Raw genomic sequence first — 15,893 nt, forward strand, 5'->3', positions numbered from 1 at the left:
TTTTTGAGATTGCATGCAAGTACTGCATTTCAGACTCTTTTGTTGACTATGATGGCTACTCCATTTCTTCTAAGGGATTCTTGCCCACAGTAGTAGATACAATCACCATCTGAGTTAAATTCACCCATTCCAGTCCATTTTAGCTCACTGATGCCTAAAATGTTGATGTTCACTCTTACCATCTCCTGTGTGACCACTTCCAATTTACCTTGATCATGGGCCTAACATTCCAGGTTCCTATGCAATATTGCTCTTTTCAACATTGGACTTTACTGCTATCACCTGTCACATCCACAACTGGGTGTTATTTTTGCTTTCGCTCTGTCTCTTCATTCTTTCTGGAGTTACTTCCTCACTCTTCTCCAGTAGCATATTGGGCAACTACCGACCTGGGGAGTTCATCTTTCAGCATCATACATACCTTTTTGCCTTTTCATACTATTCATGGGGTTCTCAAGGCAAGAATACTGAAGTGGTTTGCCATTCTCTTCTCCAGTGGACCACGTTTTGTGAGAACTCTCTGCCATGACCCATCCGTCTTGGGTGGCCCTACATGGCATGCCTCATAGTTTCATTGAGATAAACAAGGCTGTGGTCCATATGATCAGTTTGATTAGTTTTCTGTGATTGTGGTTTTCATTCTGCCTGCCCTCTGATGGATAAGGATAAGAGCTTATGGAAGCCTCCTGATGGGAGAGACTGACTGAGGGGGAAACTGGGTCTTGTTTTGATTGGTTGGACCATGTTCAGTAAATCTTTAATCCAATTTTCTTCTGATGGTCTGCGCTGTGTTCCTTCCCTCTTGCTTGACCTGAGGCCAAACTATGTTGGAAGTAATGAAGATAATGGCAACCTCCTTCAATATGTCCAATGCAAGCACTATTGCACTCAGTGCCCCTGACCCTGGAGCAGGCCACTGCTGACCCACGCCTTTGCCGGAAACCTTTCCATATTACCTTATCTAAAATATAATTCAATTAGTAAATCTTCTTTAAATCCCTATTAAAAAGTCCAAAGCCAGAAGGTTATAGGTTTTCTGTAAGATTGTTTTATAGCTATACAGGGGAACATACAACTTACACAGTAGAGAATAAAGGCCCCAAGGACATCTGCCTTTATACCTGTTTTCATCATAGCATAAAGAAAGGAGAGAAGAGAGGAGATTCAAAGTGTCCAATATGTTTGGCAAAGATTAGCTTAGGAGAAATGACCCTTAGTTAATACAGCAGGTGGTGTTACTAAATGCACAATATGAAATTTACTACATTCCATCTTGGGCTTCCAAAGTTGTAAAGAATCTGCTTGCCAATACGGGAGAAACAGGAGATGTAGGTTCAATCCCTGGATCAGGAAGATCCCCTGGAGAAGGGAATGACAACCCACTCTGGTATTCTTAACTGGAAGATCCCATGGATAGAAGAGCCTGGCATGCTGCAGTCCATGGAGTCTCAAAGAGTCGGACACAGCTGAACCCGCATGCCTGCACATACATTCCATCTTAAGGTTGTAGTTTAGTATTCTCTTGTCAGGGCTAAGTATTGTTTTCTTTCTGATTTCTTTCTGATTTCAATATTTGTTCTTATGCTACATTGCTTACAAATTTAGAAGCCATACCTAACAAATACATCCAGAGAATCTTGAAATCACCTCCATTGGTTTATATAATATAGAAACTCAATAGTCAACAAGAAATTTCTGAAAACATATGATTCTGCTTTAGAAGTGAAGTGAAAAAATATATGCCTTAGATTTACTTAGTCATTTTTACCAACTGACATAGAAAATAATTACTTAACTCAGTTAGTACTTTATGTGTTGCTGTTGTTGTTCAGTTATCAGTCCTGTTTTACTCTTTGTGACCCCATGGACTGCAGCACGCCAGGCTTCCCTGTCCTTCACCATCTCCCGGAGCTTGCTCAAACTCATGTCCATTGAGTGGTGATGCCATCCAACCATCTTGCCCTCTGTCATCCTCTTCTCTTCCTGCTTTCAATCTTTCCTGGCATCAGGGTCTTTGGAGCTGAGTCAGCTCTCCACATCAGATGGCCAAAGTATTGGAGTTTCAGCTTCAGCATCAGTCCTTCCAATGAACACCCAGGACTGATCTCCTTTAGGATGGACTGGTTGGATCTCCTTGCAGTCCAAGGGACTCTCAAGAGTCTTCTCCAGCCCCACAGTTCAAACGCATCAATTTTTTGATGCTCAGCTTTCCTTATGGTCCAACTCTCACATCCATACATGACTACTGGAAAAACCATAGCTTTGGCTATACAGACGTTTGCTGGCAAAGTAGCGTCTGCTTTTTTTATATGCTGTAGACTTTTGTCATAGCTATTACATATGTGTAAATTATTAATTTCATATAAAAAAGTGACTTGGGACCTGATAAGTAGTCATTTAAAAGAGAAGATACTATTTAAAACATGCAGATGTTTGCTATTAAATTGTTTCACATATAACCTAAAAATTCTGTAAATGTAATACATACTCAAAGGCAAACTATAGCTTTCAAGGCCTCTAAAGATATCTGTAGCTCCACAGAGAAAAGCCCTAAATATTTCAAGTTGATTCTCTAAGAGTAACTTCTAATGTTATGAGCTACTTGACACATTCAGGTAATGAGAAACTTATAAGGATTTAGCGTCACCTTATTTAGGAAGCTAGAAAGGGTCTGTTGTATTCTTGGTCTGAAGTATAGATAATGTGCTGCATATTCATTATTAAATAGAAAAGATTTTTAGAAATCAATTCCTGATGATTCAAAAGCTTAGTGCTGTGTAGTAAAAAGTTGAGCAAAGAAAGACCAGCAGATACTCAATCTGTTGCTCTTTAAAAAGTTGGCACCTGTATTCTTTTGAATAATGCTCACCAACATGATTTTAAGGTTGTGTCTCTAGTGCTTGGTTTCACGTCCTATGGTTGTAGGACATGTCTGTAAGTTGGACTTGTTACTCAGTAGATGCGTGTTATCATTAATAATTGTGAAGTAAGTTAGGACATATGAGAGAGCTGGGCAGGTCTCTGGAAGTGCCTCTGGCCCTTTGCACTCAGATGTCTTTTTATGGTACATTGTTAAATGTTCCCCAGCTCTAAAATTCTTCACCTCCAAAATTGAATCACCATAGCAGTTATTAAGATGTTTACTGTGCCAATTAAATAACTGATAATTAATACTAGACAACATAATAGGAGTAGTGGTAATGGGTGTATTATATAGGATTTTTCCCCATATTAAGACTTCTTAAAAATAAAGCAACTTACTCATATAACAGAAACTTCTCAGCATTTTTTGATGTAATTTATTTTTATTCACTGTATTTTACAAATTATGTATTCTATAATAACCTAAATGAGAAAAGAATTTGAAAAAGGATAGACATATATCTATAACTGAATCACTGCTGTACACCTGTAACTAACATATTGTTAATCAACTGTGTTCTAATATAAGAAAAAAATTAAAAATTATCATACTTTAGATATTTCCCTTAATGAAAAGAAATATTTCCTATGAAATATTTGTTTAGCCTCAATGTGAACCCAAAGAGCTTTTTTCAATATGACTATTTTTATTACTAATTTTCAAACATTATAAATAGGCTCTATTGTGCATGTTAAGACAGCTGTTGTCAAATGGAACTTATGTTTTATAGAAACCAGACAATGGAATAAGTAAATGCAGGCAAGAATAAAGTAGTTGATAGAATAGAAAATAATGGTGAAAAAAGTATAGACTACAATACAGAAGCAGAAGAACTGAGAAGAGAGATAAAAGGACTAGAAATATAACACACAACACAGGAAGGATAGAAAACATGAAGAGAAAGGCCATCCCTAAAATGCTCATTTTTTTTCTAATGTATTTGCTACCATCTGTGTCTGGCTGCCAATTGGTACTAAGAATGGTGCTGTTGCCTCCAAGTTCCCATTTTCCCAGACTGAAACCATCTTCCTTAGTCTGGTTCTCTTACAGGGCAAGGAAATCTCTGCTTGAATTTTTTTTTAATCATTTTTATTGGAGTAGACGTGGATTCAATGACTAATCCGGAAAGATGCCCTGGAGAAGGAAAGGCAACCCACTCCAATATTCTTGCCTGGGAAATCTCATGGACAGAGGAACCTGACAGGCTCTAGTCCATGAGGTCACAAAGAGTTGGACATGACTTCGTAGCTGCACAACATCAACAATATAGTTGCTTTACAATGTTGTGTTAGTTTTTACTGCACAGCAAAGTGGCTCAGCTATATGTATACATATACTTGGGCTTTCCTGGTGGCTCAGATGGCAGAGAATCTGCCTGCAATGAAGGAGACCCAGGTTCGATCCCTGGGTTGGGAAGATCCCCTGGATAAGGGAATGGCAACCCACTCCAGTCTTGCCTGGAGAATTCCATGGGCAGAGGAGCCTGGCGGGCTATGGTCCATGGGGTCACAAAAAGTTGGACACAACTAAAGCAATTGGGCAGAGCACAGCACATAAGTATATGTGGGCTTCACAGGTGATGCTAGCGGTAAATAACCCACCTGCCAATGCAGGAGACATAAGAAATATGAGTTTGGTCCCTGAATGAGGAAGATAGCCTGGAGGAGGAAGTGGCAACCCACTCTAGTATTCTTGCGTAGAGAATCCCATGGACAGAAGAGCCTGGAGGGCTACAGTCCATGGGGTCGCAAACAGTCAGGCATGACTAAAGTGATTTGGTATGCATGTAGCATGTATGTGTGTGTGTATATATATGTATGTATACATGTGTATATGTGTGTATATATATTGCAGCATATATATATATATATATATATTCACATATATGCATGCATACATCCCTCTTTTGGATTTCCTTCCCATTTAGGCCACCACAGAGCATTGAGTAGAGTTCTCTGAACTATACAGTAGGTTCTCATTAGTTATCTCTTTTATACACAGTCTCAGTAATGTATGTGTGCCAATCCCAATCTCCCAATCCTTCCCACCTGTTTTTTCCCCTCTTGATGTCCATATGTTTGGTCTCTATTTCTGTGTCTCAATTTCTGCTTTGCAAATAAGATCATCTGTACTATTTCTCCAGATTCCACATATATACATTAATATACTGTATTTGTTTTTCTTGTTCTGACTTATTTCACTCTGTATGACAGTCTCTAGGTCCATCCATGTCTGATTTAGGCTTTATACTGCTGTACAACATCTCTTTAAGGAATACTTAACTCTGACGATTAATATCTTTTTTTAATTTTATGTCTTAAAAATGGGAATCATATGAAAAATATCTTGTGTTTGATTTTTCAATCAAAAAAATTAAAGAATACATTTTATTCTGTTTATGTATGTATATTAAATTTTATTTTTATATATTTTACTATACCAAATAAGAATCTTTTACTATATGAGACTCTTTTATAACATTTATTGTTTCTGGCTATAAAAGCTACATGTGTTTATTATGGAGAATAGGAGGTTCAGATATGTACAGCGTTCAAACAGGAAAGGAAATGATCACCAACTGTTAAAGTTTTCCCAAATTGTCATTAATAGTGTTAATTTGATTCTATACTCTACTTTTTCTTTAATATCATATAGTATCATTTCCTTTTGAAATGAAGTATTTCTTAAAAACATTACTTTCAGTGGCTTTATATATTAATATATGGAGAATATTCAATAGATTGTTTTCAAATCTTCACCACTATTGGTAATCCTTTCCTATTTTTCTAAAGATATACCTTTTAGCATCTTTTGTTTTTGTTTTTGTTTGTTAACTTTTTATTTTTACTTTATTTTACTTTACAATACTGTATTGGTTTTGCCATACATTGACTATTTAGGATACATTTACAGAAATACGATTAGTTAGTTGAAGATGTTGTACTTGTTGTTAAATTGTTTTACAAAGGAGTTATTTCAGTGTACAGTCTAACAATATAGGAGAGAACTAGTTGTCATCTACTGAGGGGGTTTCCTTTGCTGATTTTCATTCAATTTTCCGTGTCTTCCACAATGAAACTGAAAAGTTACTCGGGGGTTGGAAGGTATAATTTTCTCCATTGAAGCCACAACCAAAATTTATATTAACTTGACTCATGTCATAGGCCAAGTAATTTATTGCAAAACTCAGCACCATGAAAATGCAAATTAACTATAATCATTCATCTCATTGAACACTATTCAAAAACATACCCCTTTTTAGTCTTTTTAAATGTACTTGTTAGCTGCCTGATAAAGCAATAAAGATGTCAAGGACTGTCAACCAAGTATAAAGTAACTAAAATGGTTAAAATTCACCTTTTAAAAGCTTGCTTCCCATACTGCTGACCTTACTTTATTTGCCTTTTAAAAAGTAAGAACTGAGGGATGTTATTTTCTGATGTAAGTGAAGCTTAAACAAAACATCTATCTACATTGTTTATTTAATTGTGCAACTACTCATATTGAATAACATCAGAAGTTACGTTAATGCTAATTTTACTTCCTAGTCTCTACATAAACACATTTTGTTTTTTACTTACGTCTGCTCAAGAATAAACTATCTTATATTTTAATTGTATAGTGATGGGCATCTGGTCCCATCACTTCATGGCAAATAGACGGGGAAACAGTGGCTGACTTTATTTTTCTGGGCTCCAAAGTCACTGCAGATGGTGATTGCAGCCATAAAATTAAAAGACGCTTACTCCTTGGAAGGAAAGTTATGACCAACCTAGATAGCATATTCAAAAGCAGAGACATTACTTTGTCCACAAAGGTCCATCTAGTCAAGGCTATGGTTTTTCCAGTGGTCATGTATGGATGTGAGAGTTGGACTGTAAAGAAAGCTGAGCACAGAAGAATTGATGCTTTTGAACTGTGGTGTTGGAGAAGACTCTTGAGAGTCCCTTGCACTGCAAGGAGATCCAACCAGCCCATCCTAAAGGAGATCAGTCCTGGGTGTTGGAAGGACTGATGTTGAAGCTGAAACTCCAATGTTTTGGCCACCTGATGCGAAGAGCCAATTCTTTGGAAAACACCCTGATGCTGGGAAAGACTGAAGGCATGAGGAGAAGGGGATGACAGAGGATGAGGTGGCTGGATGGCATCACTAATTCAATGGACATGGGTTTGGGTTGACTCCGGGAGTTCGTGATGAACAGGGAGGCCTGGCGTGCTGCGGTTCATGGGGTTGCAAAGAGTCGAACACAACCAAGTGACGACTGAACTGAACTGATAATGATACTTGGGTAGGTTTGTATTCATTTTGTCATATACTTTTGTTTTGATTAAATAAATTATATGACTATAATTTATGAAATTTGAAAAATGGATTTTATTTGAATAGCATATATAATAAGAACATCTTTGATTAACCTTATTGGGTACCAGGAATTTTTGGCATTGTTTCAGTATAAGCGATAATTTCTTTACAAGTCATTATTTTATAAATCAATATTACCTTTCAGTTAAAGTTTTATGTGGTGAATGCTGGAAAAAAGTTTTACCTAGAAACGTTTATAGTTTTGATGACTACTATGATTTCTTATTATCAGCATTTTATATGGTAAAATATGTGATAGACAACACTTTTTAAAGTGGGCTTTCCTGGTGTCTCAGCTGCTAAAAAGAATCCACCTGCAATACAGGAGACCTGATTTCGATCCCTGGGTCGGGAAGATCCCCTGGAGAAATGAATGGCTACCCACTCCAGTGTTCTGGCCTGGAGAATTCCATGGACGTATAGTTCATGCGATCACAGTAGAGTCAGACATGACTGAGTGACTTTCACTTTATTTCACTTTTTAAAGTAGCCATCATTTCAAACAGAATTACATAAATTAAGGTTATTCCATTTTGTACCCTTCAAGGAAAGGAGATCTCTGAAATTGAAAGATAGTTTAATTATTTATAAAAATTGCCATATTAACTGGGTTTTAAAAATCCACATGTAAATATCAACTAACTATATATTTTATAATCTGAATTAATAGTGCATTGATTCTACTAATTATAGCAGCAAAAAAAAAAAGAAAGAAAAAATAAAATCTTTTTCCTCTTATGTATTAAAATCTGTTCTGTGGTAGCAAGAGCAGGTGTTGAAGGGCTTGTGGGCTCAGCTTATTGAACCCCGGAGAAAAGATTCTAGCATCCTGAGCAAGTGGATGATTAGAGCCTGAGACAGAGTTATCATGTAGCATATCACTCATTAGTGATTAAACCTCAAAAGATTAAAAATGGCCAGAATTTCATGAGATTCAAAGAATAGCTTTCTCTTTGGATAGCTTCAGGTTTCTGTGACTCTGATACTGTTAGCTTATTCTGCTCCAACACATCTCTCCCGCCCTACACCCTTTACTGAGAACACTGCCAGTGGGAGAATTCAGGATAATGTTCTTTCTCTATTCTGAGAGTGCTGACATCCAAACAAAAATGCCCACATCCATATCCATCATAAAGAAATATTAATATTTGAGAACTAAGTAGAAATTATTCACTACTTTCCCTACTTTCAGGTTACCATAGAAGGTGCTTTTGTTATTAGTAAATCTTCCTGGTTTCTTCCAGACTTGAAGTCTGGATGAGAGCTTTCCCTAGAATGAAGAGGACAAGATGGAATTACAGTCCTCAAGGGATAAGCAACACAGTTATAAAGACTGATCTGCATTAACATGTAGCATAAGTGCACACATATTTTACCATATTGTTCTTACTTTTCCACTGTCTGCTAACTGCTTGATCTGAATGCTGTGAAATTTCGTTTGTACGAATCAGACTAAGGGGAGTACAAACAAGCTTGATTCAAATATTGTATACTTTACAGCATGAAACTTAAAAATAATTTTTAACTTTCATTAAAAACATTCAGCTCCTTAAAACTTTCTATTTTAGAAAGAAAAAAAAATGGTGAGGTTAAGTACCATTCCTTCCATAATCACTATTTGGCATGGTATTGTGGGTGTTATTTAGTCCAGACAGAGCTGAAAGAAAGAAAGTGAAGTCATTCAGTCATGTCTGACTCTTTTTGCGACCCTATGGACTATAGCCTACCAGGCTCCTCCATCCATAGGATTTTCCAGGCAAGAATACTGGAGTGGGGTGCCAATTCCTTCTCCAAGGGATCTTCCCGACTCAGGGATCAAACCTGGGTCTCCCACATTGTAGGCAGACTCTTTACCATCTAGCCACCAGGGAAGCAGAGCTGAACGTGATAGGAAAAAAACAGTGACTTAAAATTTGTTATCAGAGTTAGAACAATTCATTCATTAGCGGAATAGATTTAAAGTTTATTATTTTCATTTTTCTATTATATGGAATAGAGATTGTTTTAACTGGGAATTGTGTTTATGTTTGTCATCATGACTATACAGTGGAAGTGAGAAATAGATTTAAGGGACTAGATCTCATCGACAGAGTGCCTGATGAACTATGGATGGAGGTTCGTGACATTGTACAGGAGACAGGGATCAAGACCATCCCCGAGAAAAAGAAATGCAAAAAAAGCAAAATGGCTATCTGAGGAGGCCTTACAAATAGCTGTGAAAAGAACAGAAGTGAAAAGCAAAGGAGAAAAGGAAAGATATACCATTTGAATGCAGAGTTCCAAAGAATAGAAAGGAGAGATAAGAAAGTGTTCCTCAGCCATCAATGTAAAGAAATAGAGGAAAACAATAGAATGGGAAAGACTAGAGATCTCTTCAAGAAAATTAGAGATACCAAGGGAACATTTCATGCAAAGATGAGCTCAATAAAGGACAGAAATGGTATGGACCTAACAGAAGCAGAAGATATTAAGATAGGTGGCAAGAATACACAGAACTGTACAAAAAGATCTTCACAACCCAGATGATCACAATGGTATGATCATTCATGCTCACCTAGAGCCAGATATCCTGGAATGTGAGGTCAAGTGGGCCTTAGAAAGCATCACTACGAACAAAGCTAGTGAAGGTGATGGAATTCCAGTGGAGCTATTTCAAATCCTAAAAGATGATGCTGTGAACGTGCTACACTCAATATGCCAGCAAATTTGGAAAACTCAGCAGTGGCCACAGGACTGGAAAAGGTCAGTTTTCATTCCAATCCAGAAGAAAGGCAATGCCAAAGAATGCTCAAATTACTGTACAACTGCACTCATCTCACATGCTAGTAAAATAATGCTCAAAATTCTCTAAGCCAGGCTTTAGCAATACGTGAACTGTGAACTTCTAGATGTTCAAGCTGGTTTTAGAAAACGCAGAGGAACCAGAGATCAAATTGCCAACATCCGTTGGATCATTGAAAAAGCAAGAGAGTTCCAGAAAAACATCTATTTCTGCTTTATTGACTATGCCAAAGCCTTTGACTGTGTGGATCACAAGAAACTGTGGAAAATTCTGTAAGAGATGGGAATACCGGACCACCTGACCTGCCTCTTGAGAAACCTATATGCAGGTCAGGAAGAAACAGTTAGAACTGGATATGGAACAACAGACTAGTTCCAAATAGGAAAAGAAGTACGTCAAGACTGTATATTGTCACCCTGCTTATTTAACTTCTATGCAGAGTACATCATGAGAAACCTGGGTTGAAAGAAGCACAAGCTGGAATCAAGATTGCCAGGAGAAATATCAGTAACTTCATATATGCAGATGACACCACCCTTATGGCAGAAAGTGAAGAGGAACTAAAGAGCCTCTTGATGAAAGTGAAAGAGGAGAGTGAAAAAGTTGGCTTAAAGGTCAATGTTCAGAAAACTAAGATCATGGCATCTGGTCCCATCACTTCATGGCAAATAGAAGGGGAAACAGTGGGAACAGTGGCTGACTTTATTTTTTAGGGCTCCAAAATCACTGCAGATGGTGATTGCAGCCATGAAATTAAAAGACACTTACTCCTTGGAAGGAAAGTTATGACCAACCTAGATAGCATATTCAAAAGCAGAGACATTACTTTACCAACAAAGGTCCATCTAGTCAAGGCTATGGATTTTCCAGTGGTCATGTGTGGATGTGAGAGTTGAACTATAAAAAAAGCTGAGCACTGAAGAATTGATGCTTTTGAACTATGGTGTTGGAGAAGATTCTTGAGAGTCCCTTGCACTGCAAGGAGATCCAACCAGCCCATCCTAAAGGAGATCAGTCCTGGGTGTTCATCAGAAGGACTGATGTTAAAGGTGAAACTCCAATACTTTGGCCACCTGATGCAAAGAGCTGACTCATTGGAAAAGACCCTGATGCTGGGAAAGATTGAAGGCAGGAGGAGAAAGGGATGACAGAAGATGAGAAGGCTGGATGGCATCACTGACTCAATGGAAATGGGTTCAGGTAGACTCTGGGAGTTGGTGATGGACAGGGAGCCCTGGCATGCTGTGGTTCATGGGTCACAAAGAGTCGGACATGACTGAGTGACTGAATTGAACTTATCATCATGGTGAATTTTTTTTCTATACTACATATTTCACAGTGGTTGGTTTTCTAACATGGAAAATACAGAGAATTATAACATTTGGTTGGTACAATGTAGTGTCATCAAGTTTTTTCTTCGTAAGGAGATACAATTTAGATAGGCTTGATAATTTATAGTCCAATTTAATTTTTCTATCAGTTTCACTAAATTCCTGTGTTCAAATATATTCTTTATCATTATGCTTACAAAGCATATACTATATTATTCTGTTAAGGTTAAATTGAGATATGAGCAGTTCTAAGCATGTTGATGCACTATGATATTTTCTGTTAAAATAAGTCTCACGAGAGTATGGATATATGTATACATGTAGCTGATTCACATTTTGTACAGCAGAAGTTAACACATTATTGTAAAACAATTATATTCCAATTAAAATAATAATAATTGCCACAAAAAGAGTTAAATGCTTTGCTTTATTTTTATAGAGAGACTTTTCATTCCTTCCAGAAGGAATTGATTTCTCTCACCTGTTGAACTAAAACCTAGGATTTCCACTGTTGTTCATAGAATTCTGTTCAACTCTTTTTTTTTTTTTTACATTTTTTTACTTTAAAACATTTTTATTATAAAAGTAATACCAACAAAGAAAAACTAAAATCTTAAAGAAAGACAAAGCCATCCATTTACTGCCCTGCCCTCCTATTATAACCACAGTTAGGAATTTATTTTGTCCTCTTTTTTATTATGCACTTGGTGTGTTATTTACAGCCATAGTCATACCCATTAATACACTTTTGTATCTTGCTTTTTTCTTTTTACTAAGCATTTTCTCATCTTTTACAGTATACTCATTTCTAATTTTTAATGGGTACATAACACACCATTCATTACCTTTGTATGTTTATTGACTATTTCCCCAGACCAGCTGTTGGCAAACTATGGCCATGTGTTTGTAAATAAAGTTTTATTGGAATACAGGCATATCCATTCATTTACATACTGTCTACAATTATTTTTATCCTACAAACAGCATAGCTGAGAAGTTGTGAGAAAATCTATATGGCCTGAAAAACCTAAAATAGTCCCTTTCTGGCACTTTCCAGAAAAACTTTTCTGACTCTTGCTTTAACTTTTAAAATATGTTTCTTTGCAACAATTAAGAGAAAGTAGAAAAACTAGGTCTACTGAGAAAGATGTTTTTAAGGTTCCCACTGTCCGCTACCATTAATATCTCTCCTACAATAGTCTAGCTATGATACAATATGGTGGTAGTAGTAAGAATGGGGAAAAAAAAGGCCCAGTGCTCTTGTAGGTTAACACTTCTCTGGTCCCTATTAATCTAGATATGCAATTTTATACTCTGGATGAGCATATTTTTAATTTTGATTTAAAGTTAACCAAAGAAGAAAGTAACATTAATTGTACCATGAAAACCAATCAAAAGAACACTTTCTACTGGGGCTGAAAAAGCAGACTAAAGTAAATTCTCCATTTCTGCAGACTAGCTGTAGTGACCAAAAGGCACAGAGAGAGTTCAGTAAGGGAAAGAGATGGTGGTCTCAAGAATGTCCTATCCTTCTGAACATACCATAGGCATAAACTTGCATATGACTATAACCAAACTGTCTCCAGGTGAGAAAGTTCTAGAGCAACTATCTTACTATTTTTTTTTTAACAAAATAAATTCTTCTATATGGGAAAGTTTTATTCTTCAAAAAAGAAAACTTCTGGAATGGGACCAGCTAAGTCAGCCCTGACTATCTCTGAGATAAAAGATGAACCAGGCTGGTGGTTCTTAATCCAGTCTTGTGTGAACAAAGTAAGCATCGGGAAGGATAGGTGTCATCTTCTAAGGGAAATATTCTGAGGATCCGGCAGCATAAATCCATCAGTGAGTTTGTAATAGACTATTGTAGAGTCGGACTCCACTATAGCCAAAGTAAACAACATGGGCAAGTCGGGATCACCTTGCAATTTTCGCGATGCCTTCAAGATTTCCCTTATTCTGTTATGGCTGAGGGAAGCACTGATGGGTGTAGGTACCAGTCTGTAACCCTTCTCCTTCTATCTCAGTACCAAGAAGGCAGATGAGCTGGAGATCTGGTAGTCCCACACAGTTTACTTCATGCCAGCTTTTACTCTCCATGAGGTCCAGGTAAACCAAGAACGCTATATAGACTTGGGTGGCATCTCCTATATCTAATTCCATCATTTCTAAATACTTAGTGTGCGTGCCCATCCAGGCGTCCTCGGGGGCCCACTGGTGGGCGCTGCCGCCGCCGCGATCGTCGCCCAAGCACACATCGCCGCAGCCCGCGGTCGGCTGAGACTCGCCGCGCTCCTCCATCTCAACTCTTATCCAAACTGGAAATAAACCGGGGGCTGATGCTCTCGTGCTTTAGAAAATGCAGTTAGACTTATAGGGAGTCTGTGTTATTTACATATTTCATGAATATGTGAACTGACTTGAGCTGTACACGGAATTTACCTTAGGAATCAGGGAAAGAAAAGGCAACTTATTTAACACTGAGGGTTATTAAACATTAGAATTAATTTCACAGAAAAAGACTACATTCAGTTCAGTATAACATAGGTTAGCTTTAGATCTCTGTTTATATGCCTCTGGTTTTATAATTTTTAAGTTCATAGTTCTGTGCCATCCACACTTTTAGGGTGTTGGATATATCATCAGGAATTACTGTTTACTTTAATTAAATTCATTTGAATAGTTGAGAAATATACCTAAACCTTTTGGGTACTTTGTAGGAACCTAATACTTAGCTAACTCTGAAGACATTTTTTATATTTTCATTCCCACCAAAGCAAACATTTACAGTTTCATTATCCCATTAAATGAGATGAAATATAAAGTTTTCAATCTCTGGCATGTCAGCAAAATAAAGACTCTTCCAACTGGGATTCCTGGAAGAATTTATGAGAGTAGAGAAGAATTGTAGGCTGCCTCCACAATTCTCTAGTCAAATCATGTTTTTAAAAGTTCTATTAAAGTTAGAGAGAAATAAGTTGAAATAAGTATGATTCTAGCATAAATAGTGATTATTTAGTTGAAATAAGTATGATTCTAGCATAAATAGTGATTACCACATAGTTTTTCTTTTGGATATCTGTTAATGTGTGTAATGGTGACTGTTTTAAATATCATTACATCTGTGTGAACATTCAGGGTATATGGGAGCAGTATATTTTTAAAAATATTTCTGCAACTTTGCAAAGATGACACTGAGATATTGACAACAGGGAGAAAGAGATTGATTTAGTTTCCAGTATTTTTTCCCATAAGAAACAGAATAAATGAATGACTTTGACTTTCATCTGTCTTGGCAGTTCACAGTCTGTATTTTTCACCAGTAGCTTAAATATGTCTAATAAGTCTAAATTAACATTAAAATTTGTGAAGAATTAGAAGGAAAGCCACTTTGAGAATCAGTAGTTATTGGTCACTTAATTGCTTGGCGTTGTGTATTGTGCTCTTTTATTTTTATTTATTTATTTATTTTGCCATAGAAGTATTTCTCTCTTACATGGACATTCTAGTTTGGAATCATACATGTGGCTTTTGACGGTTATAGAGAAATTGAAGGAGGAACTATTCCTTACAAAAAGTGATTTGTAACCATCCCAGGGCATCGTGGGATTATTTTTAGGAGATTTCAATCCACTAAATTCTGTACAGCATGAACTGCTTCAACCTCTCGTATGATTCTTTGAACATTTACTTGCATAATTTCTCTTTTCACTATCATCACATTTACATTTCTTTTTCCCTGCTTAATCAAATCTTCTCCCATACTTAAGGTCCAGCTTATGCTTTTCTTCCATAAACTCTTTCAGTTGTTTATTGATTCCATACATACAGATTTTATATCAGGAAATAATAGAAATAGTTTAGAAAAAGAAACTATAGAAATGGTTGTGAAAAAATGCAAAAATTGAAATCCTCATTGGAGCTGCAGTTTATGTTTTAAATATGTTTTAAAATAAAATTTTAAAATTTATTTTAAACTTCTAGAGACATGGAGGGGAGATAACTAATAAAATTAATAAACTATATGGTGATTTAGATGGTAATAAATTGGAATAGGGAGTAGGAACGGGGTGGTAAGGCAAAGGTTGACTGACAAGTTTAAAAACAGTTAGGGTAACATTAATAATATGAAGGAGGAAAGGGAGCAAACCACGGCAGGAAGAATGTTCCAGACAGATGGAACACCATATGTGAGGCCATGAAGCTGGAACATGCCTGGTGAATTCTGGTCACAAGACTATAACTAAAAAGCAAGGGAGAAAGTAGTAGGCAGTGAAGTTACCTAGTTACTCTGAATACTTCAGCTGTTTTTGCTGATGAAGCTGGGAAACCACTAGAGAATTTCAGCAGAGGCGTGACAAAAGCTGAATTAGGGTTTTATTTTTTATATATGTTTTTATTGGAGTGCAGTTGCTTTGCAATGCTGTATTATTTCTGCTGTACAGTGATGTGAATCAGCTATGTATATGTATATACATATATATCCTCTTGTTT

At 36.7% G+C, this 15,893-nt stretch overlaps 1 protein-coding gene and 1 pseudogene across 7 annotated transcripts in view; one reads left to right on the forward strand and one right to left on the reverse strand.

Annotated features, from left to right (window-relative positions):
* EPHA7 (EPH receptor A7) overlaps positions 1-15,893 on the forward strand; it is a 215,526-nt gene that overhangs the window by 126,735 nt on the left and 72,898 nt on the right. The window lies entirely within an intron of this gene.
* On the reverse strand, positions 13,185-13,700 carry LOC114116091 (tRNA-splicing endonuclease subunit Sen15-like; annotated as a pseudogene).

Source organism: Ovis aries, chromosome 8 (genome assembly GCF_016772045.2).
Source record: "Ovis aries strain OAR_USU_Benz2616 breed Rambouillet chromosome 8, ARS-UI_Ramb_v3.0, whole genome shotgun sequence".
Classification (NCBI taxonomy): domain Eukaryota; kingdom Metazoa; phylum Chordata; class Mammalia; order Artiodactyla; family Bovidae; genus Ovis; species Ovis aries.